We start from the raw sequence: 20384 nt of genomic DNA on the forward strand, positions 1-20384 counted from the left end.
AAAATTGCCATTTTTATAGACTTTACTCCCACTCAGAAGCTTCTATTTCGAACAATTTCAGGCATTAAAATGACTCTAAACACACTAATTTTAGTTCTAAGAGTTCTAATTCACATGCGATAGTCATTTACAGTCAATAAATTAAACATTAAAAAATTACCATTTCTGACCATCTGGAGAAAATTCGACAGGTCACGGGTCATCGTTTTTCATCAGAAAATTGATTTTTTTGGACTGTCGAGAAATTGATCCAAAATGTCATTTGGATTGTCCCTCCTGTTGAATAACTACTTTTTAAAGCCTCAATGTGACCAAAATTGCCATTTTTACAAACTTTTTCTCCTACTCAGAAGCTTCTATTTTGACCAATTTCAGGCATTAAAATGACTCTAAACACACTAATTTTAGTTCTAAGAGTTCTAATTCACATGCAATATTCATTTGCAGACAAAAAATTAAAAATTAAAAAATTACCATTTCTGACCATCTGGAGAAAATTCGACAGGTCACGTCATCGTTTTTCATCAGAAAATTGATTTTTTGGACTGTCGAAAAATTGATTCAAAATTTCATTTGGATTGTGCCTCATGTTGAATAAATACATTTTAAAGCCTCAATGTGACCAAAATTGCCATTTTACAGACTTTTTCTCCTACTCAGAAGCTTCTATTTCGACCAATTTCAGGCATTAAAATGACTCTAAACACACTAATTTTAGTTCTAAGAGTTCTAATTCACATGCGATAGTCATTTACAGTCAATAGGTTAAACATTAAAAAATTACCATTTCTGACCATCTGGAGAAAATTCGACAGGTCACGGGTCATCGTATTTCATCAGAAAATTCATTTTTTTGGACTGTCGAAAAATTGATTCAAAATTTCATTTGGATTGTGCCTCATGTTGAATAAATACATTTTAAAGCCTCAATGTGACCAAAATTGCCATTTTTACAGACTTTTTCTCCTACTCAGAAGCTTCTATTTCAACCAATTTCAGGCATTAAAATGACTCTAAACCCACTAATTTTAGTTCTAAGAGTTCGAATTCACATGCAATAGTCATTTGCAGACAAAAAATTAAACATTAAAAAATTACCATTTCTGACCATCTGGAGAAAGCTCGTCAGGTCACGGGTCATCGTTTTTCATCAGAAAATTGATTTTTTGGACTGTCGAAAAATTGATTCAAAATGTCATTTAGATTGTGCCTCATGTTGAATAACTACTTTTTAAAGCCTCAATGTGACCAAAATTGCCATTTTTACAGACTTTTTCTCCTACTCAGAAGATTCTATTTCGACCAATTTCAGGCATTAAAATGACTCTAAACACACTAATTTTAGTTCTAAGAGTTCTAATTCACATGCAATATTCATTTGCAGACAAAAAATTAAACATTAAAAAATTACCATTTCTGACCATCTGGAGAAAATTCGACAGGTCACGTCATCGTTTTTCATCAGAAATTTGCTTTTTTGGACTGTCGAAAAATTGATTCAAAATGTCATTTGGATTGTGCCTCATGTTGAATAACTACTTTTTAAAGCCTCAATGTGACCAAAATTGCCATTTTTACAGACTTTTTCTCCTACTCAGAAGATTCTATTTCAACCAATTTCAGGCATTAAAATGACTCTAAACACACTAATTTTAGTTCTAAGAGTTCTAATTCACATGCGATAGTCATTTACAGTCAATAAATTAAACATTAAAAAATTACCATTTCTGACCATCTAGAGAAAATTCGACAGGTCACGGATCATCGTTTTTCATCAGAAATTTGATTTTTGGGACTGTCGAAAAATTGATTCAAAATGTCATTTGGATTGTGCCTCATGTTGAATAAATACATTTTAAAGCCTCAATGTGACCAAAATTGCCATTTTTACAGACTTTTTCATCTACTCAGAAGCTTCTATTTCGACCAATTTCAGGCATTAAAATGACTCTAAACACACTAATTTTAGTTCTAAGAGTTCTAATTCACATGCAATATTCATTTGCAGACAAAAAATTAAACATTAAAAAATTACCATTTCTGACCATCTGGAGAAAATTCGACAGGTCACGTCATCGTTTTTCATCAGAAATTTGATTTTTTGGACTGTCGAAAAATTGATTCAAAATGTCATTTGGATTGTGCCTCATGTTGAATAACTACTTTTAAAGCCTCAATGTGACCAAAATTGCCATTTTTACAGACTTTTTCTCCTACTCAGAAGATTCTATTTCAACCAATTTCAGGCATTAAAATGACTCTGAACACACTAATTTTAATTCTAAGAGTTCTAATTCACATGCAATAGTCATTTGCAGTCAAAAAATTAACATAAAAAAATTACCATTTCTGACCATCTGGAGAAAATTCGACAGGTCACGGGTCATCGTTTTTCATCAGAAAATTTGATTTTTTGGACTGTCGAAAAATTGATTCAAAATTTCATTTGGATTGTGCCTCACGTTGAATAAACACATTTTAAAGCCTCAATGTGACCAAAATTGCCATTTTTACAGACTTTTTCTCCTACTCAGAAGCTTCTTTTTAGAGCAATTTCAGGCATTAAAATGACTCTAAACACACTAATTTTAGTTCTAAGAGTTCTAATTCACATGCGATAGTCATTTACAGTCAATAAATTAAACATTAAAAAATTACCATTTCTGACCATCTAGAGAAAATTCGACAGGTCACGGATCATCGTTTTTCATCAGAAATTTGATTTTTTGGACTGTCGAAAAATTGATTCAAAATGTCATTTGGATTGTGCCTCATGTTGAATAAATACATTTTAAAGCCTCAATGTGACCAAAATTGCCATTTTTACAGACTTTTTCATCTACTCAGAAGCTTCTATTTCGACCAATTTCAGGCATTAAAATGACTCTAAACACACTAATTTTAGTTCTAAGTGTTCTAATTTACATGCGATAGCCATTTGCAGACAAAAAATTAAACATTAAAAAATTACCATTTCTGACCATCTGGAGAAAATTCGACAGGTCACGGGTCATCGTTTTTCATCAGAAAATTGATTTTTTTGGACTGTCGAAAAATTGATCCAACGTGTCATTTGGATTGTCCCTCCTGTTGAATAACTTCTTTTTAAAGCCTCAATGTGACCAAAATTGCCATTTTTACAGACTTTTTCTCCTACTCAGAAGCTTCTATTTCGACCAATTTCAGGCATTAAAATGACTCTAAGCCCACTAATTTTAGTTCTAAGAGTTCGAATTCACATGCAATAGTCATTTGCAGACAAAAAATTAAACATTAAAAAATGACCATTTCTGACCATCTGGAGAAAGCTCGTCAGGTCACGGGTCATCGTTTTTCATCAGAAAATTGATTTTTTGGACTGTCGAAAAATGGATTCAAAATGTCATTTACATTGTGCCTCATGTTGAATAACTACTTTTTAAAGCCTCAATGTGACCAAATTTGCCATTTTTACAGACTTTTTCTCCTACTCAGAAGCTTCTATTTCGACCAATTTCAGGCATTAAAATGACACTAAACACACTAATTTTAGTTCTAAGAGTTCTAATTCACATGCAATAGTCATTTACAGTCAATAGGTTAAACATTAAAAAATTACCATTTCTGACCATCTGGAGAAAATTCGACAGGTCACGGGTCATTGTTTTTCATCAGAAAATTGATTTTTTGGACTGTCGAAAAATTGATTCAAAATTTCATTTGGATTGTGCCTCATGTTGAATAAATACATTTTAAAGCCTCAATGTGACCAAAATTGCCATTTTTACAGACTTTTTCTGCTACTCAGAAGCTTCTATTTCGACCAATTTCAGGCATTAAAATGACTCTAAACCCACTAATTTTAGTTCTAAGAGTTCGAATTCACATGCAATATTCATTTGCAGACAAAAAATTAAACATTAAAAAATTACCATTTCGGACCATCTGGAGAAAATTCGACAGGTCACGTCATCGTTTTTCATCAGAAATTTGATTTTTTGGACTGTCGAAAAATTGATTCAAAATGTCATTTGGATTGTGCCTCATGTTGAATAACTACTTTTTAAAGCCTCAATGTGACCAAAATTGCCATTTTTACAGACTTTTTCATCTACTCAGAAGCTTCTATTTCGACCAATTTCAGGCATTAAAATGACTCTAAACACACTAATTTTAATTCTAAGAGTTCTAATTCACATGCAATAGTCATTTGCAGTCAAAAAATTAACATTAAAAAATTACCATTTCTGACCATCTGGACAAAATTCAACAGGTCACGGGTCATCGTTTTTCATCAGAAAATGTATTTTTTGGACTGTCGAAAAATTGATTCAAAATTTCATTTGGATTGTGCCTCATGTTGAATAAATACATTTTAAAGCCTCAATGTGACCAAAATTGCCATTTTTACAGACTTTTTCTCCCACTCAGAAGCTTCTATTTCGACCAATTTCAGGCATTAAAATGACGCTAAACACACTAATTTTAGTTCTAAGAGTTCTAATTCACATGCGATAGTCATTTACAGTCAATAAATTAAACATTAAAAAATTACCATTTCTGACCATCTGGAGAAAATTCGACAGGTCACGGGTCATCGTTTTTCATCAGAAAATTGATTTTTTTGGACTGTCGAAAAATTGATCCAAAATGTCATTTGGATTGTCCCTCCTGTTGAATAACTACTTTTTAAAGCCTCAATGTGACCAAAATTGCCATTTTTACAGACTTTTTCTCCTACTCAGAAGCTTCTATTTCTAACAATTTCAGGCATTAAAATGACTCTAAACACACTAATTTTAGTTCTAAGCGTTCTAATTCACATGCGATAGTCATTTACAGTCAATAAATTAAACATTAAAAAATTACCATTTCTGACCATCTGGAGAAAATTCGACAGGTCACGGGTCATCGTTTTTCATCAGAAAATTGATTTTTTTGGACTGTCAAAAAATTGATCCAAAATGTCATTTGGATTGTCCCTCCTGTTGAATAACTACTTTTTAAAGCCTCAATGTGACCAAAATTGCCATTTTTACAGACTTTTTCTCCTACTCAGAAGCTTCTATTTCGACCAATTTCAGGCATTAAAATGACTCTAAACACACTAATTTTAGTTCTAAGAGTTCTAATTCACATGCAATATTCATTTGCAGACAAAAAATTAAACATTAAAAAATTACCATTTCTAACCATCTGGAGAAAATTCGACAGGTCACGTCATCGTTTTTCATCAGAAAATTGATTTTTTGGACTGTCGAAAAATTGATTCAAAATTTCATTTGGATTGTGCCTCATGTTGAATAAATACATTTTAAAGCCTCAATGTGACCAAAATTGCCATTTTTATAGACTTTTTCTCCCACTCAGAAGCTTCTATTTCGAACAATTTCAGGCATTAAAATGACTCTAAACACACTAATTTTAGTTCTAAGAGTTCTAATTCACATGCGATAGTCATTCACAGTCAATAAATTAAACATTAAAAAATTACCATTTCTGACCATCTGGAGAAAATTCGACAGGTCACGGGTCATCGTTTTTCATCAGAAAATTGATTTTCTTGGACTGTCGAGAAATTGATCCAAAATGTCATTTGGATTGTCCCTCCTGTTGAATAACTACTTTTTAAAGCCTCAATGTGACCAAAATTGCCATTTTTACAAACTTTTTCTCCTACTCAGAAGCTTCTATTTCGACCAATTTCAGGCATTAAAATGACTCTAAACACACTAATTTTAGTTCTAAGAGTTCTAATTCACATGCAATATTCATTTGCAGACAAAAAATTAAACATTAAAAAATTACCATTTCTGACCATCTGGAGAAAATTCGACAGGTCACGTCATCGTTTTTCATCAGAAAATTGATTTTTTGGACTGTCGAAAAATTGATTCAAAATTTCATTTGGATTGTGCCTCATGTTGAATAAATACATTTTAAAGCCTCAATGTGACCAAAATTGCCATTTTACAGACTTTTTCTCCTACTCAGAAGCTTTTATTTCGACCAATTTCAGGCATTAAAATGACTCTAAACACACTAATTTTAGTTCTAAGAGTTCTAATTCACATGCGATAGTCATTTACAGTCAATAGGTTAAACATTAAAAAATTACCATTTCTGACCATCTGGAGAAAATTCGACAGGTCACGGGTCATCGTATTTCATCAGAAAATTCATTTTTTTGGACTGTCGAAAAATTGATTCAAAATTTCATTTGGATTGTGCCTCATGTTGAATAAATACATTTTAAAGCCTCAATGTGACCAAAATTGCCATTTTTACAGACTTTTTCTCCTACTCAGAAGCTTCTATTTCAACCAATTTCAGGCATTAAAATGACTCTAAACCCACTAATTTTAGTTCTAAGAGTTCGAATTCACATGCAATAGTCATTTGCAGACAAAAAATTAAACATTAAAAAATTACCATTTCTGACCATCTGGAGAAAGCTCGTCAGGTCACGGGTCATCGTTTTTCATCAGAAAATTGATTTTTTGGACTGTCGAAAAATTGATTCAAAATGTCATTTAGATTGTGCCTCATGTTGAATAACTACTTTTTAAAGCCTCAATGTGACCAAAATTGCCATTTTTACAGACTTTTTCTCCTACTCAGAAGATTCTATTTCGACCAATTTCAGGCATTAAAATGACTCTAAACACACTAATTTTAGTTCTAAGAGTTCTAATTCACATGCAATATTCATTTGCAGACAAAAAATTAAACATTAAAAAATTACCATTTCTGACCATCTGGAGAAAATTCGACAGGTCACGTCATCGTTTTTCATCAGAAATTTGCTTTTTTGGACTGTCGAAAAATTGATTCAAAATGTCATTTGGATTGTGCCTCATGTTGAATAACTACTTTTTAAAGCCTCAATGTGACCAAAATTGCCATTTTTACAGACTTTTTCTCCTACTCAGAAGATTCTATTTCAACCAATTTCAGGCATTAAAATGACTCTAAACACACTAATTTTAGTTCTAAGAGTTCTAATTCACATGCGATAGTCATTTACAGTCAATACATTAAACATTAAAAAATTACCATTTCTGACCATCTAGAGAAAATTCGACAGGTCACGGATCATCGTTTTTCATCAGAAATTTGATTTTTGGGACTGTCGAAAAATTGATTCAAAATGTCATTTGGATTGTGCCTCATGTTGAATAAATACATTTTAAAGCCTCAATGTGACCAAAATTGCCATTTTTACAGACTTTTTCATCTACTCAGAAGCTTCTATTTCGACCAATTTCAGGCATTAAAATGACTCTAAACACACTAATTTTAGTTCTAAGAGTTCTAATTCACATGCAATATTCATTTGCAGACAAAAAATTAAACATTAAAAAATTACCATTTCTGACCATCTGGAGAAAATTCGACAGGTCACGTCATCGTTTTTCATCAGAAATTAGATTTTTTGGACTGTCGAAAAATTGATTCAAAATGTCATTTGGATTGTGCCTCATGTTGAATAAATACATTTTAAAGCCTCAATGTGACCAAAATTGCCATTTTTACAGACTTTTTCTCCTACTCAGAAGCTTCTATTTAGAGCAATTTCAGGCATTAAAATGACTCTAAACACACTAATTTTAGTTCTAAGAGTTCTAATTCACATGCGATAGTCATTTACAGTCAATAAATTAAACATTAAAAAATTACCATTTCTGACCATCTAGAGAAAATTCGACAGGTCACGGATCATCGTTTTTCATCAGAAATTTGATTTTTTGGACTGTCGAAAAATTGATTCAAAATGTCATTTGGATTGTGCCTCATGTTGAATAAATACATTTTAAAGCCTCAATGTGACCAAAATTGCCATTTTTACAGACTTTTTCATCTACTCAGAAGCTTCTAGTTCGACCAATTTCAGGCATTAAAATGACTCTAAACACACTAATTTTAGTTCTAAGTGTTCTAATTTACATGCGATAGCCATTTGCAGACAAAAAATTAAACATTAAAAAATTACCATTTCTGACCATCTGGAGAAAATTCGACAGGTCACGGGTCATCGTTTTTCATCAGAAAATTGATTTTTTTGGACTGTCGAAAAATTGATCCAACGTGTCATTTGGATTGTCCCTCCTGTTGAATAACTTCTTTTTAAAGCCTCAATGTGACCAAAATTGCCATTTTTACAGACTTTTTCTCCTACTCAGAAGCTTCTATTTCGACCAATTTCAGGCATTAAAATGACTCTAAGCCCACTAATTTTAGTTCTAAGAGTTCGAATTCACATGCAATAGTCATTTGCAGACAAAAAATTAAACATTAAAAAATGACCATTTCTGACCATCTGGAGAAAGCTCGTCAGGTCACGGGTCATCGTTTTTCATCAGAAAATTGATTTTTTGGACTGTCGAAAAATGGATTCAAAATGTCATTTACATTGTGCCTCATGTTGAATAACTACTTTTTAAAGCCTCAATGTGACCAAATTTGCCATTTTTACAGACTTTTTCTCCTACTCAGAAGCTTCTATTTCGACCAATTTCAGGCATTAAAATGACACTAAACACACTAATTTTAGTTCAAAGAGTTCTAATTCACATGCAATAGTCATTTACAGTCAATAGGTTAAACATTAAAAAATTACCATTTCTGACCATCTGGAGAAAATTCGACAGGTCACGGGTCATTGTTTTTCATCAGAAAATTGATTTTTTGGACTGTCGAAAAATTGATTCAAAATTTCATTTGGATTGTGCCTCTTGTTGAATAAATACATTTTAAAGCCTCAATGTGACCAAAATTGCCATTTTTACAGACTTTTTCTGCTACTCAGAAGCTTCTATTTCGACCAATTTCAGGCATTAAAATGACTCTAAACACACTAATCTTAGTTCTAAGAGTTCGAATTCACATGCGATAGTCATTTACAGTCAATAAATTAAACATTAAAAAATTACCATTTCTGACCATCTGGAGAAAATTCGCCAGGTCACGTCATCGTTTTTCATCAGAAAATTGATTTTTTGGACTGTCGAAAAATTGATTCAAAATTTCATTTGGATTGTGCCTCATGTTGAATAAATACTTTTTAAAGCCTCAATGTGACCAAAATTGCCATTTTTACAGACTTTTTCTGCTACTCAGAAGCTTCTATTTCGACCAATTTCAGGCATTAAAATGACTCTAAACACACTAATTTTAGTTCTAAGAGTTCTAATTCACATGCGATAGCCATTTGCAGACAAAAAATTAAACATTAAAAAATTACCATTTCTGACCATCTGGAGAAAATTCGACAGGTCACGGGTCATCGTTTTTCATCAGAAAATTGATTTTTTTGGACTGTAGAAAAATTGATCCAACGTGTCATTTGGATTGTCCCTCCCGTTGAATAACTACTTTTTAAAGCCTCAATGTGACCAAAATTGCCATTTTTACAGACTTTTTCTCCTACTCAGAAGCTTCTATTTCGACCAATTTCAGGCATTAAGATGACTCTAAACCCACTAATTTTAGTTCTAAGAGTTCGAATTCACATGCAATAGTCATTTGCAGACAAAAAATTAAACATTAAAAAATGACCATTTCTGACCATCTGGAGAAAGCTCGTCAGGTCACGGGTCATCGTTTTTCATCAGAAAATTGATTTTTTTGGACTGTCGAAAAATTGATTCAAAATGTCATTTAGATTGTGCCTCATGTTGAATAACTACTTTTTAAAGCCTCAATGTGACCAAATTTGCCATTTTTACAGACTTTTTCTCCTACTCAGAAGCTTCTATTTCGACCAATTTCAGGCATTAAAATGACACTAAACACACTAATTTTAGTTCTAAGAGTTCTAATTCACATGCAATAGTCATTTACAGTCAATAGGTTAAACATTAAAAAATTACCATTTCTGACCATCTAGAGAAAATTCGACAGGTCACGGATCATCGTTTTTCATCAGAAAATTGATTTTTTTGGACTGTCGAGAAATTGATCCAAAATGTCATTTGGATTGTCCCTCCTGTTGAATAACTACTTTTTAAAGCCTCAATGTGACCAAAATTGCCATTTTTACAAACTTTTTCTCCTACTCAGAAGCTTCTATTTCGACCAATTTCAGGCATTAAAATGACTCTAAACACACTAATTTTAGTTCTAAGAGTTCTAATTCACATGCAATATTCATTTGCAGACAAAAAATTAAACATTAAAAAATTACCATTTCTGACCATCTGGAGAAAATTCGACAGGTCACGTCATCGTTTTTCATCAGAAAATTGATTTTTTGGACTGTCGAAAAATTGATTCAAAATTTCATTTGGATTGTGCCTCATGTTGAATAAATACATTTTAAAGCCTCAATGTGACCAAAATTGCCATTTTACAGACTTTTTCTCCTACTCAGAAGCTTCTATTTCGACCAATTTCAGGCATTAAAATGACTCTAAACACACTAATTTTAGTTCTAAGAGTTCTAATTCACATGCGATAGTCATTTACAGTCAATAGGTTAAACATTAAAAAATTACCATTTCTGACCATCTGGAGAAAATTCGACAGGTCACGGGTCATCGTATTTCATCAGAAAATTCATTTTTTTGGACTGTCGAAAAATTGATTCAAAATTTCATTTGGATTGTGCCTCATGTTGAATAAATACATTTTAAAGCCTCAATGTGACCAAAATTGCCATTTTTACAGACTTTTTCTCCTACTCAGAAGCTTCTATTTCAACCAATTTCAGGCATTAAAATGACTCTAAACCCACTAATTTTAGTTCTAAGAGTTTGAATTCACATGCAATAGTCATTTGCAGACAAAAAATTAAACATTAAAAAATTACCATTTCTGACCATCTGGAGAAAGCTCGTCAGGTCACGGGTCATCGTTTTTCATCAGAAAATTGATTTTTTGGACTGTCGAAAAATTGATTCAAAATGTCATTTAGATTGTGCCTCATGTTGAATAACTACTTTTTAAAGCCTCAATGTGACCAAAATTGCCATTTTTACAGACTTTTTCTCCTACTCAGAAGATTCTATTTCGACCAATTTCAGGCATTAAAATGACTCTAAACACACTAATTTTAGTTCTAAGAGTTCTAATTCACATGCAATATTCATTTGCAGACAAAAAATTAAACATTAAAAAATTACCATTTCTGACCATCTGGAGAAAATTCGACAGGTCACGTCATCGTTTTTCATCAGAAATTTGCTTTTTTGGACTGTCGAAAAATTGATTCAAAATGTCATTTGGATTGTGCCTCATGTTGAATAACTACTTTTTAAAGCCTCAATGTGACCAAAATTGCCATTTTTACAGACTTTTTCTCCTACTCAGAAGATTCTATTTCAACCAATTTCAGGCATTAAAATGACTCTAAACACACTAATTTTAGTTCTAAGAGTTCTAATTCACATGCGATAGTCATTTACAGTCAATAAATTAAACATTAAAAAATTACCATTTCTGACCATCTAGAGAAAATTCGACAGGTCACAGATCATCGTTTTTCATCAGAAATTTGATTTTTGGGACTGTCGAAAAATTGATTCAAAATGTCATTTGGATTGTGCCTCATGTTGAATAAATACATTTTAAAGCCTCAATGTGACCAAAATTGCCATTTTTACAGACTTTTTCATCTACTCAGAAGCTTCTATTTCGACCAATTTCAGGCATTAAAATGACTCTAAACACACTAATTTTAGTTCTAAGAGTTCTAATTCACATGCAATATTCATTTGCAGACAAAAAATTAAACATTAAAAAATTACCATTTCTGACCATCTGGAGAAAATTCGACAGGTCACGTCATCGTTTTTCATCAGAAATTAGATTTTTTGGACTGTCGAAAAATTGATTCAAAATGTCATTTGGATTGTGCCTCATGTTGAATAACTACTTTTAAAGCCTCAATGTGACCAAAATTGCCATTTTTACAGACTTTTTCTACTACTCAGAAGATTCTATTTCAACCAATTTCAGGCATTAAAATGACTCTGAACACACTAATTTTAATTCTAAGAGTTCTAATTCACATGCAATAGTCATTTGCAGTCAAAAAATTAACATAAAAAAATTACCATTTCTGACCGTCTGGAGAAAATTCGACAGGTCACGGGTCATCGTTTTTCATCAGAAAATTTGATTTTTTGGACTGTCGAAAAATTGATTCAAAATTTCATTTGGATTGTGCCTCACGTTGAATAAATACATTTTAAAGCCTCAATGTGACCAAAATTGCCATTTTTACAGACTTTTTCTCCTACTCAGAAGCTTCTATTTAGAGCAATTTCAGGCATTAAAATGACTCTAAACACACTAATTTTAGTTCTAAGAGTTCTAATTCACATGCGATAGTCATTTACAGTCAATAAATTAAACATTAAAAAATTACCATTTCTGACCATCTAGAGAAAATTCGACAGGTCACGGATCATCGTTTTTCATCAGAAATTTGATTTTTTGGACTGTCGAAAAATTGATTCAAAATGTCATTTGGATTGTGCCTCATGTTGAATAAATACATTTTAAAGCCTCAATGTGACCAAAATTGCCATTTTTACAGACTTTTTCATCTACTCAGAAGCTTCTATTTCGACCAATTTCAGGCATTAAAATGACTCTAAACACACTAATTTTAGTTCTAAGTGTTCTAATTTACATGCGATAGCCATTTGCAGACAAAAAATTAAACATTAAAAAATTACCATTTCTGACCATCTGGAGAAAATTCGACAGGTCACGGGTCATCGTTTTTCATCAGAAAATTGATTTTTTTGGACTGTCGAAAAATTGATCCAACGTGTCATTTGGATTGTCCCTCCTGTTGAATAACTTCTTTTTAAAGCCTCAATGTGACCAAAATTGCCATTTTTACAGACTTTTTCTCCTACTCAGAAGCTTCTATTTCGACCAATTTCAGGCATTAAAATGACTCTAAGCCCACTAATTTTAGTTCTAAGAGTTCGAATTCACATGCAATAGTCATTTGCAGACAAAAAATTAAACATTAAAAAATGACCATTTCTGACCATCTGGAGAAAGCTCGTCAGGTCACGGGTCATCGTTTTTCATCAGAAAATTGATTTTTTGGACTGTCGAAAAATGGATTCAAAATGTCATTTACATTGTGCCTCATGTTGAATAACTACTTTTTAAAGCCTCAATGTGACCAAATTTGCCATTTTTACAGACTTTTTCTCCTACTCAGAAGCTTCTATTTCGACCAATTTCAGGCATTAAAATGACACTAAACACACTAATTTTAGTTCTAAGAGTTCTAATTCACATGCAATAGTCATTTACAGTCAATAGGTTAAACATTAAAAAATTACCATTTCTGACCATCTGGAGAAAATTCGACAGGTCACGGGTCATTGTTTTTCATCAGAAAATTGATTTTTTGGACTGTCGAAAAATTGATTCAAAATTTCATTTGGATTGTGCCTCATGTTGAATAAATACATTTTAAAGCCTCAATGTGACCAAAATTGCCATTTTTACAGACTTTTTCTGCTACTCAGAAGCTTCTATTTCGACCAATTTCAGGCATTAAAATGACTCTAAACACACTAATCTTAGTTCTAAGAGTTCGAATTCACATGCGATAGTCATTTACAGTCAATAAATTAAACATTAAAAAATTACCATTTCTGACCATCTGGAGAAAATTCGACAGGTCACGTCATCGTTTTTCATCAGAAAATTGATTTTTTGGACTGTCGAAAAATTTATTCAAAATTTCATTTGGATTGTGCCTCATGTTGAATAAATACTTTTTAAAGCCTCAATGTGACCAAAATTGCCATTTTTACAGACTTTTTCTGCTACTCAGAAGCTTCTATTTCGACCAATTTCAGGCATTAAAATGACTCTAAACACACTAATTTTAGTTCTAAGAGTTCTAATTCACATGCGATAGCCATTTGCAGACAAAAAATTAAACATTAAAAAATTACCATTTCTGACCATCTGGAGAAAATTCGACAGGTCACGGGTCATCGTTTTTCATCAGAAAATTGATTTTTTTGGACTGTAGAAAAATTGATCCAACGTGTCATTTGGATTGTCCCTCCCGTTGAATAACTACTTTTTAAAGCCTCAATGTGACCAAAATTGCCATTTTTACAGACTTTTTCTCCTACTCAGAAGCTTCTATTTCGACCAATTTCAGGCATTAAAATGACTCTAAACCCACTAATTTTAGTTCTAAGAGTTCGAATTCACATGCAATAGTCATTTGCAGACAAAAAATTAAACATTAAAAAATGACCATTTCTGACCATCTGGAGAAAGCTCGTCAGGTCACGGGTCATCGTTTTTCATCAGAAAATTGATTTTTTTGGACTGTCGAAAAATTGATTCAAAATGTCATTTAGATTGTGCCTCATGTTGAATAACTACTTTTTAAAGCCTCAATGTGACCAAATTTGCCATTTTTACAGACTTTTTCTCCTACTCAGAAGCTTCTATTTCGACCAATTTCAGGCATTAAAATGACACTAAACACACTAATTTTAGTTCTAAGAGTTCTAATTCACATGCAATAGTCATTTACAGTCAATAGGTTAAACATTAAAAAATTACCATTTCTGACCATCTGGAGAAAATTCGACAGGTCACGGGTCATTGTTTTTCATCAGAAAATTAATTTTTTGGACTGTCGAAAAATTGATTCAAAATTTCATTTGGATTGTGCCTCATGTTGAATAAATACATTTTAAAGCCTCAATGTGACCAAAATTGCCATTTTTACAGACTTTTTCTGCTACTCAGAAGCTTCTATTTCGACCAATTTCAGGCATTAAAATGACTCTAAACACACTAATTTTAGTTCTAAGAGTTCTAATTCACATGCGATAGTCATTTACAGTCAATAAATTAAACATTAAAAAATTACCATTTCTGACCATCTGGAGAAAATTCGACAGGTCACGGGTCATCGTTTTTCATCAGAAAATTGATTTTTTTGGACTGTCGAAAAATTGATCCAACGTGTCATTTGGATTGTCCCTCCTGTTGAATAACTACTTTTTAAAGCCTCAATGTGACCAAAATTGCCATTTTTACAGACTTTTTCTCCTACTCAGAAGCTTCTATTTCGACCAATTTCAGGCATTAAAATGACTCTAAACCCACTAATTTTAGTTCTAAGAGTTCGAATTCACATGCAATAGTCATTTGCAGACAAAAAATTAAACATTAAAAAATGACCATTTCTGACCATCTGGAGAAAGCTCGTCAGGTCACGGGTCATCGTTTTTCATCAGAAAATTGATTTTTTGGACTGTCGAAAAATTGATTAAAAATGTCATTTAGATTGTGCCTCATGTTGAATAACTACTTTTTAAAGCCTCAATGTGACCAAATTTGCCATTTTTACAGACTTTTTCTCCTACTCAGAAGCTTCTATTTCGACCAATTGCAGGCATTAAAATGACACTAAACACACTAATTTCAGTTCTAAGAGTTCTAATTCACATGCAATATTCATTTGCAGACAAAAAATTAAACATTAAAAAATTACCATTTCTGACCATCTGGAGAAAATTCGACAGGTCACGTCATCGTTTTTCATCAGAAAATTGATTTTTTGGACTGTCGAAAAATTGATTCAAAATTTCATTTGGATTGTGCCTCATGTTGAATAAATACATTTTAAAGCCTCAATGTGACCAAAATTGCCATTTTACAGACTTTTTCTCCTACTCAGAAGCTTCTATTTCGACCAATTTCAGGCATTAAAATGACTCTAAACACACTAATTTTAGTTCTAAGAGTTCTAATTCACATGCGATAGTCATTTACAGTCAATAGGTTAAACATTAAAAAATTACCATTTCTGACCATCTGGAGAAAATTCGACAGGTCACGGGTCATCGTATTTCATCAGAAAATTCATTTTTTTGGACTGTCGAAAAATTGATTCAAAATTTCATTTGGATTGTGCCTCATGTTGAATAAATACATTTTAAAGCCTCAATGTGACCAAAATTGCCATTTTTACAGACTTTTTCTCCTACTCAGAAGCTTCTATTTCAACCAATTTCAGGCATTAAAATGACTCTAAACCCACTAATTTTAGTTCTAAGAGTTCGAATTCACATGCAATAGTCATTTGCAGACAAAAAATTAAACATTAAAAAATTACCATTTCTGACCATCTGGAGAAAGCTCGTCAGGTCACGGGTCATCGTTTTTCATCAGAAAATTGATTTTTTGGACTGTCGAAAAATTGATTCAAAATGTCATTTAGATTGTGCCTCATGTTGAATAACTACTTTTTAAAGCCTCAATGTGACCAAAATTGCCATTTTTACAGACTTTTTCTCCTACTCAGAAGATTCTATTTCGACCAATTTCAGGCATTAAAATGACTCTAAACACACTAATTTTAGTTCTAAGAGTTCTAATTCACATGCAATATTCATTTGCAGACAAAAAATTAAACATTAAAAAATTACCATTTCTGACCATCTGGAGAAAATTCGACAGGTCACGTCATCGTTTTTCATCAGAAATTTGCTTTTTTGGACTGTCGAAAAATTTATTCAAAATGTCATTTGGATTGTGCCTCATGTTGAATAACTACTTTTTAAAGCCTCAATGTGACCAAAATTGCCATTTTTACAGACTTTTTCTCCTACTCAGAAGATTCTATTTCAACCAATTTCAGGCATTAAAATGACTCTAAACACACTAATTTTAGTTCTAAGAGTTCTAATTCACATGCGATAGTCATTTACAGTCAATAAATTAAACATTAAAAAATTACCATTTCTGACCATCTAGAGAAAATTCGACAGGTCACGGATCATCGTTTTTCATCAGAAATTTGATTTTTTGGACTGTCGAAAAATTGATTCAAAATGTCATTTGGATTGTGCCTCATGTTGAATAAATACATTTTAAAGCCTCAATGTGACCAAAATTGCCATTTTTACAGACTTTTTCATCTACTCAGAAGCTTCTATTTCGACCAATTTCAGGCATTAAAATGACTCTAAACACACTAATTTTAGTTCTAAGTGTTCTAATTTACATGCGATAGCCATTTGCAGACAAAAAATTAAACATTAAAAAATTACCATTTCTGACCATCTGGAGAAAATTCGACAGGTCACGGGTCATCGTTTTTCATCAGAAAATTGATTTTTTTGGACTGTCGAAAAATTGATCCAACGTGTCATTTGGATTGTCCCTCCTGTTGAATAACTTCTTTTTAAAGCCTCAATGTGACCAAAATTGCCATTTTTACAGACTTTTTCTCCTACTCAGAAGCTTCTATTTCGACCAATTTCAGGCATTAAAATGACTCTAAGCCCACTAATTTTAGTTCTAAGAGTTCGAATTCACATGCAATAGTCATTTGCAGACAAAAAATTAAACATTAAAAAATGACCATTTCTGACCATCTGGAGAAAGCTCGTCAGGTCACGGGTCATCGTTTTTCATCAGAAAATTGATTTTTTGGACTGTCGAAAAATGGATTCAAAATGTCATTTACATTGTGCCTCATGTTGAATAACTACTTTTTAAAGCCTCAATGTGACCAAATTTGCCATTTTTACAGACTTTTTCTCCTACTCAGAAGCTTCTATTTCGACCAATTTCAGGCATTAAAATGACACTAAACACACTAATTTTAGTTCTAAGAGTTCTAATTCACATGCAATAGTCATTTACAGTCAATAGGTTAAACATTAAAAAATTACCATTTCTGACCATCTGGAGAAAATTCGACAGGTCACGGGTCATTGTTTTTCATCAGAAAATTGATTTTTTGGACTGTCGAAAAATTGATTCAAAATTTCATTTGGATTGTGCCTCATGTTGAATAAATACATTTTAAAGCCTCAATGTGACCAAAATTGCCATTTTTACAGACTTTTTCTGCTACTCAGAAGCTTCTATTTCGACCAATTTCAGGCATTAAAATGACTCTAAACACACTAATCTTAGTTCTAAGAGTTCGAATTCACATGCGATAGTCATTTACAGTCAATAAATTAAACATTAAAAAATTACCATTTCTGACCATCTGGAGAAAATTCGACAGGTCACGTCATCGTTTTTCATCAGAAAATTGATTTTTTGGACTGTCGAAAAATTGATTCAAAATTTCATTTGGATTGTGCCTCATGTTGAATAAATACTTTTTAAAGCCTCAATGTGACCAAAATTGCCATTTTTACAGACTTTTTCTGCTACTCAGAAGCTTCTATTTCGACCAATTTCAGGCATTAAAATGACTCTAAACACACTAATTTTAGTTCTAAGAGTTCTAATTCACATGCGATAGCCATTTGCAGACAAAAAATTAAACATTAAAAAATTACCATTTCTGACCATCTGGAGAAAATTCGACAGGTCACGGGTCATCGTTTTTCATCAGAAAATTGATTTTTTTGGACTGTAGAAAAATTGATCCAACGTGTCATTTGGATTGTCCCTCCCGTTGAATAACTACTTTTTAAAGCCTCAATGTGACCAAAATTGCCATTTTTACAGACTTTTTCTCCTACTCAGAAGCTTCTATTTCGACCAATTTCAGGCATTAAAATGACTCTAAACCCACTAATTTTAGTTCTAAGAGTTCGAATTCACATGCAATAGTCATTTGCAGACAAAAAATTAAACATTAAAAAATGACCATTTCTGACCATCTGGAGAAAGCTCGTCAGGTCACGGGTCATCGTTTTTCATCAGAAAATTGATTTTTTTGGACTGTCGAAAAATTGATTCAAAATGTCATTTAGATTGTGCCTCATGTTGAATAACTACTTTTTAAAGCCTCAATGTGACCAAATTTGCCATTTTTACAGACTTTTTCTCCTACTCAGAAGCTTCTATTTCGACCAATTTCAGGCATTAAAATGACACTAAACACACTAATTTTAGTTCTAAGAGTTCTAATTCACATGCAATAGTCATTTACAGTCAATAGGTTAAACATTAAAAAATTACCATTTCTGACCATCTGGAGAAAATTCGACAGGTCACGGGTCATTGTTTTTCATCAGAAAATTAATTTTTTGGACTGTCGAAAAATTGATTCAAAATTTCATTTGGATTGTGCCTCATGTTGAATAAATACATTTTAAAGCCTCAATGTGACCAAAATTGCCATTTTTACAGACTTTTTCTGCTACTCAGAAGCTTCTATTTCGACCAATTTCAGGCATTAAAATGACTCTAAACACACTAATTTTAGTTCTAAGAGTTCTAATTCACATGCGATAGTCATTTACAGTCAATAAATTAAACATTAAAAAATTACCATTTCTGACCATCTGGAGAAAATTCGACAGGTCACGGGTCATCGTTTTTCATCAGAAAATTGATTTTTTTGGACTGTCGAAAAATTGATCCAACGTGTCATTTGGATTGTCCCTCCTGTTGAATAACTACTTTTTAAAGCCTCAATGTGACCAAAATTGCCATTTTTACAGACTTTTTCTCCTACTCAGAAGCTTCTATTTCGACCAATTTCAGGCATTAAAATGACTCTAAACCCACTAATTTTAGTTCTAAGAGTTCGAATTCACATGCAATAGTCATTTGCAGACAAAAAATTAAACATTAAAAAATGACCATTTCTGACCATCTGGAGAAAGCTCGTCAGGTCACGGGTCATCGTTTTTCATCAGAAAATTGATTTTTTGGACTGTCGAAAAATTGATTAAAAATGTCATTTAGATTGTGCCTCATGTTGAATAACTACTTTTTAAAGCCTCAATGTGACCAAATTTGCCATTTTTACAGACTTTTTCTCCTACTCAGAAGCTTCTATTTCGACCAATTTCAGGCATTAAAATGACACTAAACACACTAATTTCAGTTCTAAGAGTTCTAATTCACATGCAATATTCATTTGCAGACAAAAAATTAAACATTAAAAAATTACCATTTCTGACCATCTGGAGAAAATTCGACAGGTCACGTCATCGTTTTTCATCAGAAAATTGATTTTTTGGACTGTCGAAAAATTGATTCAAAATTTCATTTGGATTGTGCCTCATGTTGAATAAATACATTTTAAAGCCTCAATGTGACCAAAATTGCCATTTTACAGACTTTTTCTCCTACTCAGAAGCTTCTATTTCGACCAATTTCAGGCATTAAAATGACTCTAAACACACTAATTTTAGTTCTAAGAGTTCTAATTCACATGCGATAGTCATTTACAGTCAATAGGTTAAACATTAAAAAATTACCATTTCTGACCATCTGGAGAAAATTCGACAGGTCACCGGTCATCGTATTTCATCAGAAAATTCATTTTTTTGGACTGTCGAAAAATTGATTCAAAATTTCATTTGGATTGTGCCTCATGTTAAATAAATACATTTTAAAGCCTCAATGTGACCAAAATTGCCATTTTTACAGACTTTTTCTCCTACTCAGAAGCTTCTATTTCAACCAATTTC

Source organism: Triturus cristatus, chromosome 1_2 (assembly GCF_964204655.1).
Source record: "Triturus cristatus chromosome 1_2, aTriCri1.1, whole genome shotgun sequence".
Classification (NCBI taxonomy): domain Eukaryota; kingdom Metazoa; phylum Chordata; class Amphibia; order Caudata; family Salamandridae; genus Triturus; species Triturus cristatus.